The sequence below is a fragment of the Balaenoptera musculus genome, chromosome 3, assembly GCF_009873245.2.
Source record: "Balaenoptera musculus isolate JJ_BM4_2016_0621 chromosome 3, mBalMus1.pri.v3, whole genome shotgun sequence".
Taxonomy (NCBI): domain Eukaryota; kingdom Metazoa; phylum Chordata; class Mammalia; order Artiodactyla; family Balaenopteridae; genus Balaenoptera; species Balaenoptera musculus.
Genome location: NC_045787.1, coordinates 150,311,844 through 150,324,088, shown reverse-complemented (window position 1 = coordinate 150,324,088; position 12,245 = coordinate 150,311,844).

Sequence of the window (12,245 nt, the reverse complement as noted above, 5' to 3'; positions counted from 1 at the left end):
GGCTTCTCATTGAGGTGGCCTCTCGTTGCGGAGTACGGGCTCTAGGCACGTGGGCTTCAGTGGTTGTGGCTCGTGGGCTGTAGAGCGTAGGCTCCGTAGTTGTGGCGCACAGGCTTAGTTTCTCCGCGGCATGTGGGATCTTCCGGGACCAGGGCGCGGACCCGTGTCCCCTGCATTGGCAGGTGGATTCTTAACCACTGCGCCACCAGGGAAGCCCTCGGTGGCTTCTCTTGTTGTGGAGAATGGGCTCTAGGCGTGTGGGCTTCAGTAGTTGTGGCTCGCCAGCTCTAGAGCACCGGCTCAGTAGTTGTGAAACAAGGGCTTAGTTGCTCTGCGGCATGTGGGATCTCCCCGGACCAGGGATCGAACCCATGTACCCTGCATTGGCAGGCGGATTCTTAACCACTGTGCCACCAGGAAGGACCCCTATCTTACTCTTTGTAAAAGACACCAGGAAGGACCCCTATCTTACTCTTTGTAAAAGACAAAGTCCTTGGGTTAGACAACAGGGCCCTATACAATCTGACTTCTCTTAACCTCCCTGACGTCATCCTCTATTTTGTTAGCCTCCAACCCCTTCATTCCTGTCGCAGTTACCCTGGCCTTCTGGAATGTATTTCTCCCATATAGCCTCATGGCTCAGTCTCGCATTTCTGTGTGCCCCTCCAAACACACTTCATATCCTCCTTTACTGCTTTATTTATTTTTTTCTCCTTAACACTTATTATCAGATATAGTTTGTACTTCGCTTTTTATCTTGTTTATTGTTTGTTTCCCCACTGGAAGGCAAGCCCCAAAAAGCAGGAATTTTTGTCTGTTTTGTTCTCAGCTGAATCCCCAGCACATTGAAATAGAGCCTGAATCCTCATAGGTACATACAAAACATTTGTTGAATGAATGAAACTTTTGATATTAAGTTATTCCAACCTCATTTATTCAAACTTTTGTTGAGAGTTTTCTATGAGCTAGATGTTGTCTTAGGCATTGGAATACAGGTAAACAAGACAGACAGGGAATCTCTAGTAGAGTGTTTTTTATTCTAGTGAAGGAGAGTGTAATAAACAAGTCAACAGGAGGAGAAAATAAAACGAATATATATTGGGTGAATGATAGGGGAAGAACATTAGGGTGGTAAGAGAAAGCCTCTAAAGAAATGACATTTGGCCTGAGACCTGACTGATGAGAAGGGGATGGCCATGCAAAGAGCTGGGGAAGAGTGTTCCAGGCAGAGGAAACAGCAGAGGCCCTGAGGCAGGACTGAGCTTGCTGTATAGGAGGAACAGGAAAAAGGACAGTATGGCTGTAGTCCAGTGAACAAGGGGGACAGTGGTATCAGAGGAAGAGGAGGAGGAGAGAGATTTTTCTTGCCTGAGATCACACAGCTCATCAGTGGTATTTACTCATTTAGATTACAAATACTGAGCACCAGCTCTGTGTCAGGCCTCATGCCAGGCTCTGGAGCTTCCAATGCAATAGATGACTGATGTTTGTGAGTGCTTTATAGTTTATGAAGCACCTTTAACATACATTATAAAGTTTAATCCTCAGTGTGGTTCTCTTATGATAGATTCTTATTTGACAATAAAGACTGAGAGAGGTGAAGGTTTTTATCAGGGTCACACAGCTAGTTAGTGACAGAGCCCAGTCACTGGTGTGCTTGAACACACCAGTCTTCAGACTGCAAATCCATGTCTTTTTGCCAATACCAGATGACCAGCCTAAAAACCAATGACTATATGTTACTTATTTATCTTAAAGAAGATTTCTAGTTACTCATATTTGCATAGCATGAGTTGTTCAGGTAGAAATACCAAGGGATAGAGGGCATTTTTGTCAAAGTCCCAGAACTCAAGCATATGTATTTTTTTAAGCACAGTGGAGCAAATCTTGAAAATGAGATACTTAAGATGCTATACATTATTGGAAATAATAATAAATAATCCCCAGTTCCCCACTCCCAATCCAATTAGATGCTCAAAATAATTTCCATTTATTCTTCAATGAATGCTGTCACGATTTGTCTCCTGTGTCACTGAGGCAGAGTCCTGAGCTACAGCACCGAGTGTCTGAACAGCCCGTGTCACCATTTTTCTGCTTTGTGTAAATGCTTCTAATATTGGTCCAGGCCTGGACTCCTTATTGGGACCCAGCAGTGCAGGTGATGCCTTGTATTTGTGGGGCTGGCTTTTTTATTTCTTCCCTGTGGAAAATGAGAACCACTTCTCAACATGTTCTACTGTGTATTGTTGCTATGGGAGAAGAACAATCCCAGGGAAATGGCTTTGTGAAGGGACAGGAATTGGCCACAGTTCAGCAAACATTTCAGTTGAATAAACACTGATTGTGTGTGTTCTTGGGCATGCAAACCCACACTACAGAGCTTTTTATTTGTTATTTATTTTTAAATTTTTTTTTTTTTTTTTTTTTTTTATTTTCTTTTTTTTTTTTTTTTGGCTGTGTTGGGTCTTCGTTGCTGTGCGCAGGCTTTTCTCTAGTTGCGATGAGCGGGGGCTACTCTTCGTTGCGGTGCACGGGCTTCTCATTGTGGTGGCTTCTCTTGTTGTTCTAGGCACGCAGGCTTCAGTAGTTGCAGCACGTGGGCTCAGTAGTTGCAGCACGTGGGCTCAGTAGTTGTGGCTTGTGGGCTCTAGAGCACAGGATCAGTAGTTGTGGCACATGGGTGTAGTTGCTCCTCGGCATGTGGGATCTTCGCGGACCAGGACTCGAACCCGTGTCCCCTGCATTGGCAGGTGGATTCTTAACCATTGTGCCACCAGGCAAGTCCTACAGAGCTTTTTAGTAAAATATGGTTCCTACTCTAAGAGAGATGAAATTCTGGAGATGAAAGTATCTACTTATACATAATATCAGAGAGTATACGTTAACTGCTGTAATGGAAGTGACGAGTGTTTTGATTGTGCCCAGGACTTAATTTATAGAGGTGACTGAGTGATGACACAGGAGTTCAATGCCATTGAAAGTTTTATTATGTGCAGTTCCCAAGAGGCCCATGCGGGGCCATATGGGGAAGCACTAAGGTTGGTCAGGAGGCAGAAGGTGTGAGGGGATAGCATTGCCCAGAGCCTTTATTGTGGTTTCCACAGGAAGGAATGGGTGAGGCAAGGTAAGAGGTTGGGTTGACTAGTTTGAATAATTTCAACAGGGCTCTGGGCCATAGGAGTGGTCCCTAGTTTCTGGTACCTGGCCCTAGGGTGATTTAGGGTAGTGAGAATATTGGTTTGGTGTATGAGAGTCCATAAAGGAGGTGGTTAGGGATACTGGTTTGGATTGGTTGGTTTGCATATGAAAGGTGTGCTTGAAGGCAGGTGGCTTTCTATCTCTAGGAATTAGCAAACCCTGAGAGGGGCAGTTCCATCCTGGTCTGCAAGGTCCCAAGATGTCAAAGCATCATAAAATAAAACAGAAAATTAAAACAAAACAAAACAAAACATGAGTAATACAACAACCAAGGCTAGTGTGCATAGGGTGGGACAAAGAAGCCACAGTTGTGGGGATCATGATGGTTTCTGGGTTACCCATATGATGCTTTCTACTTCTCAGCTCTGCAAACACATCTCCAGCTGTTACAAGTGGCCATAGATAGGTTTTACTAACAGGATATGAACAAGTGTTATTCGATTCGAACCTGAGATTAATCCAAAACAGCATGGGTGCTCCTGAGGGAAATTGTGGAAAATAGTTGCCTGTAGAAAACGACTTGCCTTCACTCTGCGGGGGTACATCTTTGCTACAATCCTAGTCTATTTCTCAGGCTGGGTCATTTTTATTACAGTGTTTTCAGGGCTGCATACAGGGAAGCAGTGTCTTCAGGGGATGCCAAGTTTTAATAAAGTGACTTTCCAAGGACAGATTGAGGGTATAGTGGAGTTTGCTGATCATAGATTGGGATTTCCAGAGGATTTTGAGAGGAGGATTAGACTGGATTCAAGTAGAGCTTCCCAACTTTTTCCATGTCATAGCCCACTTAAAAAATGAGCATATCTGTATGGCAAGTTAGAGTAAACAGATAAGACTGTTTCTTCTCATCACTCTAGTGGCAGTCTAGGGATTTCTACCATTTTAGGCCCTGCCAAGTTGCCTTGGGGAAGGAGGGGTGGATATTCAGAGCCATATGAGGTGCAACGGATGGCTATGATGTTCTGGACCCGGATGATGTCTGAGGCAAGCAGGATGGGGATTAACCCCAATAATCTCTGAGAAAAAAAACAAGCAGTCAGTTAAAGCTGTGAGGTACTCAGCTTGACATCAACTGCTCCATTCTGCACCCATGACCTATGTGACCGTAGGTAAATTATTTCACATTTGTGAGTCTGCTTCTTCATCTGTAAATGAGAAAATGATACCCATCTTAAATGGTGGTTGTGAAGATTAACCAAAACAATCTCCATGAACTACTTAGCACGTTGCCTGGCACATAATAAATGGTAGTTGTTACCAGTTTATTCGGAAAGCTACATTTTCCTGGTAATTTAACAAATTGATACTACGTTTTAGTCTCCATCTTGGTGAAGACCCTATCACCTAAATCCTGCTTCTTTAAAAAAAAATTATTTATTTTATTTATTTATTTTTGGCTGTGTTGGGTCTTCATTGCTGCATGCGGGCTTTCTCTAGTTGCGGCGAGTGGGGGCTACCCCTTGTTGCAGTGTGTGGGCTTCTCATTTTGGTGGCCTCTCTTTGTCACGGAGCACGGGCTTGCGGCTCGGAGACTCTAGAGTGCAGGCTCAGTAGTTGTGGTGCATGGGCTTAGTTGCTCTGCGGCATGTGGGATCTTCCCAGACCAGGGCTCGAACCCGTGTCCCCTGCATTGGCAGGCGGATTCTTAACCACTGCACCACCAGGGAAGCCCCCTAAATCCTGCTTTTTTAGAACCAGTTTTAGATCCCACAATTCCTAGAACCAGTTTCAGTTAATAGTCTGTGCATCTGATTATGGATCAGAGTGATGTAGTCTAGTTTAATGTATCTAAGGAAATCTAGAGTGGCCTAAAATGATCGATGAAGTTCCACCATCTCTACTGAAGGATTGCCAAGAAATCTGTATAGATATTGAACTGGCATAGTAGTTTAAGTCACATGAAATCAACAGGATTTACTTAGGACCTACTACATTATGTGCCAGTGTCTTAGTCCATTTGGGCTGCTATAACAAAATACAATAGATTGAGTAGATTAAATAACAAACATTTATTTCTCATAGTTCTGGAGGCTGGAACGTCCAAGATTGAAGTGCTGGCAGCTCTGGTGTCTGGTGGGGACCTTCTTCCTGGTTCATAGATAGCCATCTCCCTCCGTCCTCACACAGCAGAGAGGGTGAGGGAGCTCTCTTAGGGTCTCTTTTATAAGGGCACTAATCCCATTAATGAAGGTACCACCCTCATCACCTATTCGCCTCCCAAAGGGCCCACCTCTTAATACCATCACAGTGGGGTTTAGGATTTCAGCATCTTAATTTTGGGAGGACACAAGCAGTCTGTTTCAGCCAGGCATTGTACTATACTCTCTCACCTACGGTACTTTAATGACTCCCCATCGCTTGCAGGACAAAGTTAAAATGTCCCACTGTGGTGTAAGAGGCCCATTATAGTCTGACTCTTTCCCTCTCCACTTCCTTCTTCTAATATTTTCCCAAGTGCCTTGTGCTCCACCCATATTGAAAGGACTTCAGCGCTGTGGTTTGTTCCCCGACTGGGGCATCTTTTCACACCTCTTTACCTTTACCTTTAATGCCCTTCCACCATATTACCTTGTCCATTTGACATACTTCTTGAAGTTTCACCTCAAATATCAGCCACAGTATTACTTAACTATGCAGAAAAAAGTTGATAAAGCAGGACTGAGAGTGCTATCCTTTGAAAGTCCTGCTTTCAAGGTTGGCCTTTGGCTAGCATCTGGGAATTTGGATTTCAGGAGGGTTCCTAACTACCCTAACATGTAGGAGTGGATCACTGAGCCTAAACTGTGCTAGCAATATGGTTTATGCTAAACACCTGCTTCCCTTCTGGGAGTCTGAAATTTTGGTACGTGGTAGGCAGAGAGTGCCTACACGACTAACCCCTGATAAAAACCCTGGATTCCTAGGCTCTGGCAAGTTTCCCTGGTAGACAACACTTCACAAGTGGTATTATAGTCATGCTGGAGGAATTATTTATATCCTATGTGACTCCACTGGGAAGGGACTCTTGGATGTTTGTGCCTGGTTTCCTTTGGACTTTGCCCCATGCCCCCTTTCCCTTCGCTGATTTTTATTTGTATCTTTTGGCTATAATATATCATAGCTGTGAGTGCAATTATACTCTGAGTCCTGTGAGGCCTTCTAGTGAATCACTGAACCTGGGGACCCCTGACACACCTACTAGATGAAATTCTCCTTAACTTCTCCTCTCTTCTAGGAAGAAGTAAACAACTCATTTCTCCATTCTCCTATCACCCTTTCTACTGCTTTTTCCTTATTTAAAAAATATTTTAAGTTCATATTTAATACATATAAAACATTACGTATAAATTATAAAGAATGAAAATATAATGAACACTCATGAAGTCATCATCCAATCTGAGTTAGAACATTATCTATCACCTCATCTCTTCCTAACCATTATTTTGAATTTTGTATTTATAATTTCCTTGCTTTAAAAAAATTATAGGGACTTCCCTGGTGGTCCAGTGGGTAAGACTCCGTGCTCCCAATACAGGGGGCCTGGGTTTGATCCCTGGTTGGGGAACTAGATCCCGCCTGCATGCCGCAACGAAGAGTCTGCGTGCTGCAAAGAAGATCCCGCCTGGGGGCTTCCCTGGTGGCACAGTGGCTGAGAGTCTGCCTGCTAATGCAGGGGACACGGGTTCGGGCCCTGGTCTGGCAGGATCCCACATACCTTGGAGCAGCTGGGCCCGTGAGCCACAATTACTGAGCCTGCGCATCTGGAGCCTGTGCTCCCAACAAGAGAGGCCGCGATAGTGAGAGGCCCGCGCACTGCGATGAAGAGTGGCCCCCGCTCGCCACAACTAGAGAAAGCCCTCGCACAGAAACGAAGACCCAAACACAGCCATAAATAAATAAACCCAAAAGGTTAAAAAAAAAAAAAAAGAGAGAAAAAAAAAAGAAGATCCCGCCTGCTGCAACTAAGACCCGACGCAGCCAAAAATAAATAAATAAATAAATAAATAATTTTAAAAATTACGTATATGCCTAAACAACATATTGTTTAATTTTGTGTTTGAGCTTCATAAGCATGGTATCATACTGTTTGTATTTTTTTCTGTGATTTTCCTTTTTCATTCAACACTAAGTTTCTAAGATCTATGTTGTTGCAAGCAACTATGATTCATTCATTTTCACTGTGGGTTAATATCTTACTGTGTGGTTATACCACAATTGCCTTATCTTTTCTACTATTGATGGACATTTGAGATGTTTCCAGCTTTTGCTATAGTGAGCAGAGCTACTATTAACATTCTTATAATTATCTCCTGGGGCACTTGGGCAGGAACTTCTTAGGGTTCACACCTAGGAGTTGAATTGTCAGGTGGTAGGGTATGTGAATGTTATACTTTATAAGCTAATGCCAAATTGTTTTCTGAAGTGGTTGTATCAATTTATATTCTCATCAGCAAACTGTAAGAGTTTCCATTGATTTTCATTCTCTCCAGCACTTGGTACTGTCCGACTTCTTTAGCTTTTGCCAACCTAGTTGGTGTAAATGGTATTAGAAGTATGTTACACCTTCTCATTCTATCCTTCATTTTGCCCTACTTTTTTAATTCATTAAACATTTATTAAGCATCCTCCATGAAGTAGATATTTCTTAGGTACTAGGGAATTTAGTGTCTTTTTTTCTTTATATGCTTTTTTTTGGTCCACATCACGCGGCTTGTGGGATCTTAGTTCTCTGACCAGGGATCGAACCCAGGCCCCATGCATTGGAAGCTCGGAGTGTTCCCACTGGACCACCAGGGAAGTCTCCTCTCTTGATTTCTTGTTAATTTCTTATTTAATTTATTGTGATCAGAGAACATACTGTATAAGACTTAAGTCTTTTGAAGACTGTTGAGATTTGTTTTACGGCCCAGCATATGATCGATTTGGTGAACATTTCATTTGTATTTGAAAAGAATGCATATTTTGCGGTTGATGGGTATAGTGTTGTATAATATTCAATTATGTCAATGTAATTGATAGTGTATTCAGATCTTCTATATCCTTACTAAGTTTTGACTAGTTCTATCAATTACTGAGGGGCGTGCGTGTGTGTTCAAGTCTCTAACAATGATTGTGGATTTCTCTACTTTTCTTTTTTTATATAAATTTATTTATTTTATTTATTTATATTTGGCTGTGCTGGGTCTTCGCAGCTGCGTGGTCTTTCTCTAGTTGCGGCGTGCGGGGGCCACTCCTTGCTGCGGTGCACGGTCTTCTTATTGCAGTGGCCTCTCCCGTTGCAGAGCATGTGCTCTAGGCACATGAGCTTCAGTAGTTGTGGCACATGGGCTCAGTAGTTGTGGCTCACGGGCTCCAGAGCGCAGGCTCAGTAGTTGTGGTGCACGGGCTTAGCCGCTCCGCAGCATGTGGGATCCTCCCGGACCAGGGCTCGAACCCTTGTCTCCTGCATTGGCAAACGGACTCCCAACCACTGTGCCACCAGGGAAGCCCTACTTTTCTTTTTGGTTCTGTTATTTTTTGCTTCTTATATATTTTTTTAAAATTAATTATTTCTTATTTTTGGCTGCGTTGGGTCTTAGTTGTGGCGGGTGGGCTCCAGGGTGTGTGGGCTCTGTAGTTGTGGCATGCGGGCTCCAGAGTGCATGGGTTCTGTGGTTTATGGCACATGGGCTCTCTAGTTGAGGTGTGTGGGCTTAGTTGCCCCGTGGCATGTGGGATCTTAGTTCCCTGACCAGGGATTGAACCCACGTCCCCTGCATTGGAAGGTGGATTCTTTACCAGTGGACCACCAGGGAAGTCCCTTGCTTCTTATATTTAATTTCTAAATATACTAATAGGAAAGTCATATTTTTCAGCTAGACAAACACTTTTATCAGTGTGTAATGCCTCTCCTTATCTCTAGTAATACGTCTTATGTTAAAATCTGTTTTGTCTGATATTAATTTAGCTAAGCCAGCTCTCTTTTGTTTGTATTTGTACGGCACCTATTTTTTCATCCTGTTCTTTTGTGTTCTTTTAACCTTGATGACCTTATATTTATTTATTTATTATTATTTTTTTCTTTTTTTTTTAACATCTTTATTGGAGTATAATTGCTTTACAATGGTGTGTTAGTTTCTGCTTTATAACAAAGTGAATCAGTTGTTCATATACATATGTTCCCATATCTCTTCCCTCTTGCATCTCCCTCCCTCCCGCCCTCCCTATCCCACACCTCTAGGTGGTCACAAAGCACAGAGCTGATCTCCCTGTGATGACCTTATATTTAAAGTGTGTCACTTGTAAATAGCATATAGTTGGATTTTTAAAATCCTGTCTGACAATCTTTGTTTTTTATTTAGTGTTTTAGTTCATTTTGATTTAATTTAATTACTGATACAGTGTGTTTATTTCTACCATTTTGCTATTTATTTTGTTTGTGCTTTCTGTTCTTTGTTCCTTCATTCCATTTTTTTGCCTTCTTTTGTATTGAACAATGATTTTTTATCATTCTACTTTTTATTCCTTTTTATTATTATTTAACTATTTAGATATTTGATTATTATTTGGTAACTCTTTTAGTGATTACTCTAGGGATTATAATATGCATTCTTAACTCATTACAATCTACCCTAAATTAATATTTTTCACACTTCCTGAACAATGCTAGAAACTTAAAATAGTTTAACTCTAACACTTTGTGCTTTCTGTGCTATTGTTGCTATATGTTTTATTTCAGTGTATATTTTAAATTCCTCAAGACATTATTTTCTTTGTTGTTTTAAACTGTCAATATTCATTTCCAATATTCATTTGTATTTACCTACGTAGTCACCCTTTCAGGTGTTCTTCATTCTATTTTGCAGTTCCATGTCTCCATCTGGCTTATTTTCCTTCAGACTAAAGAATTTCATTTAGTATTTCTTATAGTGCCGGTCTGCTCATGATGAATTCTTTCAGCTTTTTAACATTTTTAAACAATTTAACTTGAAGTATAGGTGATTTACAATATTATATTAGTTTTAGGTGAACAGCATGGTGATTCAGTATTTTTATAGATTATACTCCACTTAAAGTTATTACAACATAATGGCTATAATTCCCTGTGCTGTATCCTTGTTGCTTATCTATTTTATACACAATAGTTTGTATTTCTTAATCCCATATCCCTACCTTGCCCCGCCTCACTTCCCTCTGTCCACTGGTATCCACTAATTTGTTTTCTATATCTGTGAGTCTGTTTCTGTTTTGCTATATACATTTATTTGTTTTATTTTTTAGATTCCACATATAAGTGATGACATACAGTGTTTGTCTTTCTCTGTCTGACTTATTTCCCTAAACATAATACTCTCTAGGTGTATCCATGTTGTTGCAAATGGGAATTCTCTCAACTTTTATTGTCAGAAAATGTCCTCTTTTGCCTTTTTAAATTATTTTTCATTCTGGTAAAGTAGACAGACCATAAAGTTTACTATTTTAATCATTTTTAAGTGTACGGCTCAGTGGCATCAAACACATTCATGTTGTGTACAACCATCACCACTATCCATCTCCAGAACTTTTTCATTATCCCAAACTGAAACTCTGCACCCATTTACCTCTCCATTATCCCCTACTCTCAGCCCTTGGTAATCACTATTCTACTTTCTGTCTTTATGAATTTGAGTATTCTAGGTATTTCATATAGGTAGAATCATACAATATCTGTTCTTCTGTGTTTGGCTTATTGCACTTAGCATAATTTTTTTTTGTTCTGTTTTTTTATTTTGGCTGCGTCAGGTCCTAGTTGTAGCACGCGGGATCTTCGTTGCGGTATGAGGGTTCTTTCCTTGCTGCGCGCGGGCTTCTCTCTTGTTGTGGCGTGAGGGCTTCAGAGCACGCGGGCTCAGCAGTTGTGGTGCACAGGCTTAGTTGCCCCACAGCATGTGGGATCTTAGTTCCTGCCAGGGATCGAACCCATGTCCCCTGCATTTGAAGGCAGATTCTTAACCACTGGACCACCAGGGAAGTCCCGGCATGATGTTTTTAAGGTTCATTTATGTTGCGTCATGTATCACAATTTCCTTCCTTCTTAAGGCTGAATAATATTCCATTGTATGTATGTACCACATTTTGTTTATCCATCCATTCATTCATCAATGGACACTGGGTTGCTTCTACCTTTTGGCTATTGTGAATAATGCTGCTGTGAACATTGGTGTTCAAATATCTGTTTGGATCCATGCTTTCAATTCTCTTAAGTATATACCTAGAAGTGGAATTGCTGGATCATATAGAAATTCTATGTTTATCTTTTTGAAGAATGGCCATACTGTTTTCTACGGCAGGTATACCATTTTTTATTCCCACAAGCAATACAAAGATGTGGAGACATTGGAACCCGTGTCCCCTGCATTGGCAGGAGGATTCTTAACCACTGTGCCACCAGGGAAGTCCCTTTTCCATCAATTTAAAGTGCTGTTTTTCATTCTGAAGCATTCCACTTCTGTTTTCCATTGTTTCTGTTGAAATGTTAGTCATGAATCTTATTCTTGTTCCTTTGATCATAATATATCTTTTATATATGGCTGCTTTTAAGATTTTCTGTTTATCATTGCTTTTAGCAGTTTGGTATGATATGTCCTTGTATTTTATTATATTTATTTATTTTGTTGTATTTATCCTGATTGGGGTTCAGAGAACTCCTTGAATCTATGGTTTGATATCTTTTGTAGTATAGGAAAATTTTTGAAAAATATGTGAATTCTTAAAGAAAATATTTAAATAAATCCAGTATTTCTTTAAATTTTATTTTTGTTCTATTGTCTCCTCTCCTCCTAGGACTCCTATTACTCATATATATTTGAACTTTTCACCATGTCCTGTAAGTCCCTTACATGCTAAGTATATTCCATAGTATTTTTCTCCTGTGCTTCTGTCTGGATATTTTCTACTGTCATTTCTTCTAGTTCAATAATCCTCTGTCCTACTATGTTTAATCTACATTAAGTCCACCTGTGGTATTTTTAGTTTTGGATATAGCAATTTTTAGTTTTAGAATTTCCATTTTCTATTTTTAGACTCCTGATATCTGATGAAATTTCTCA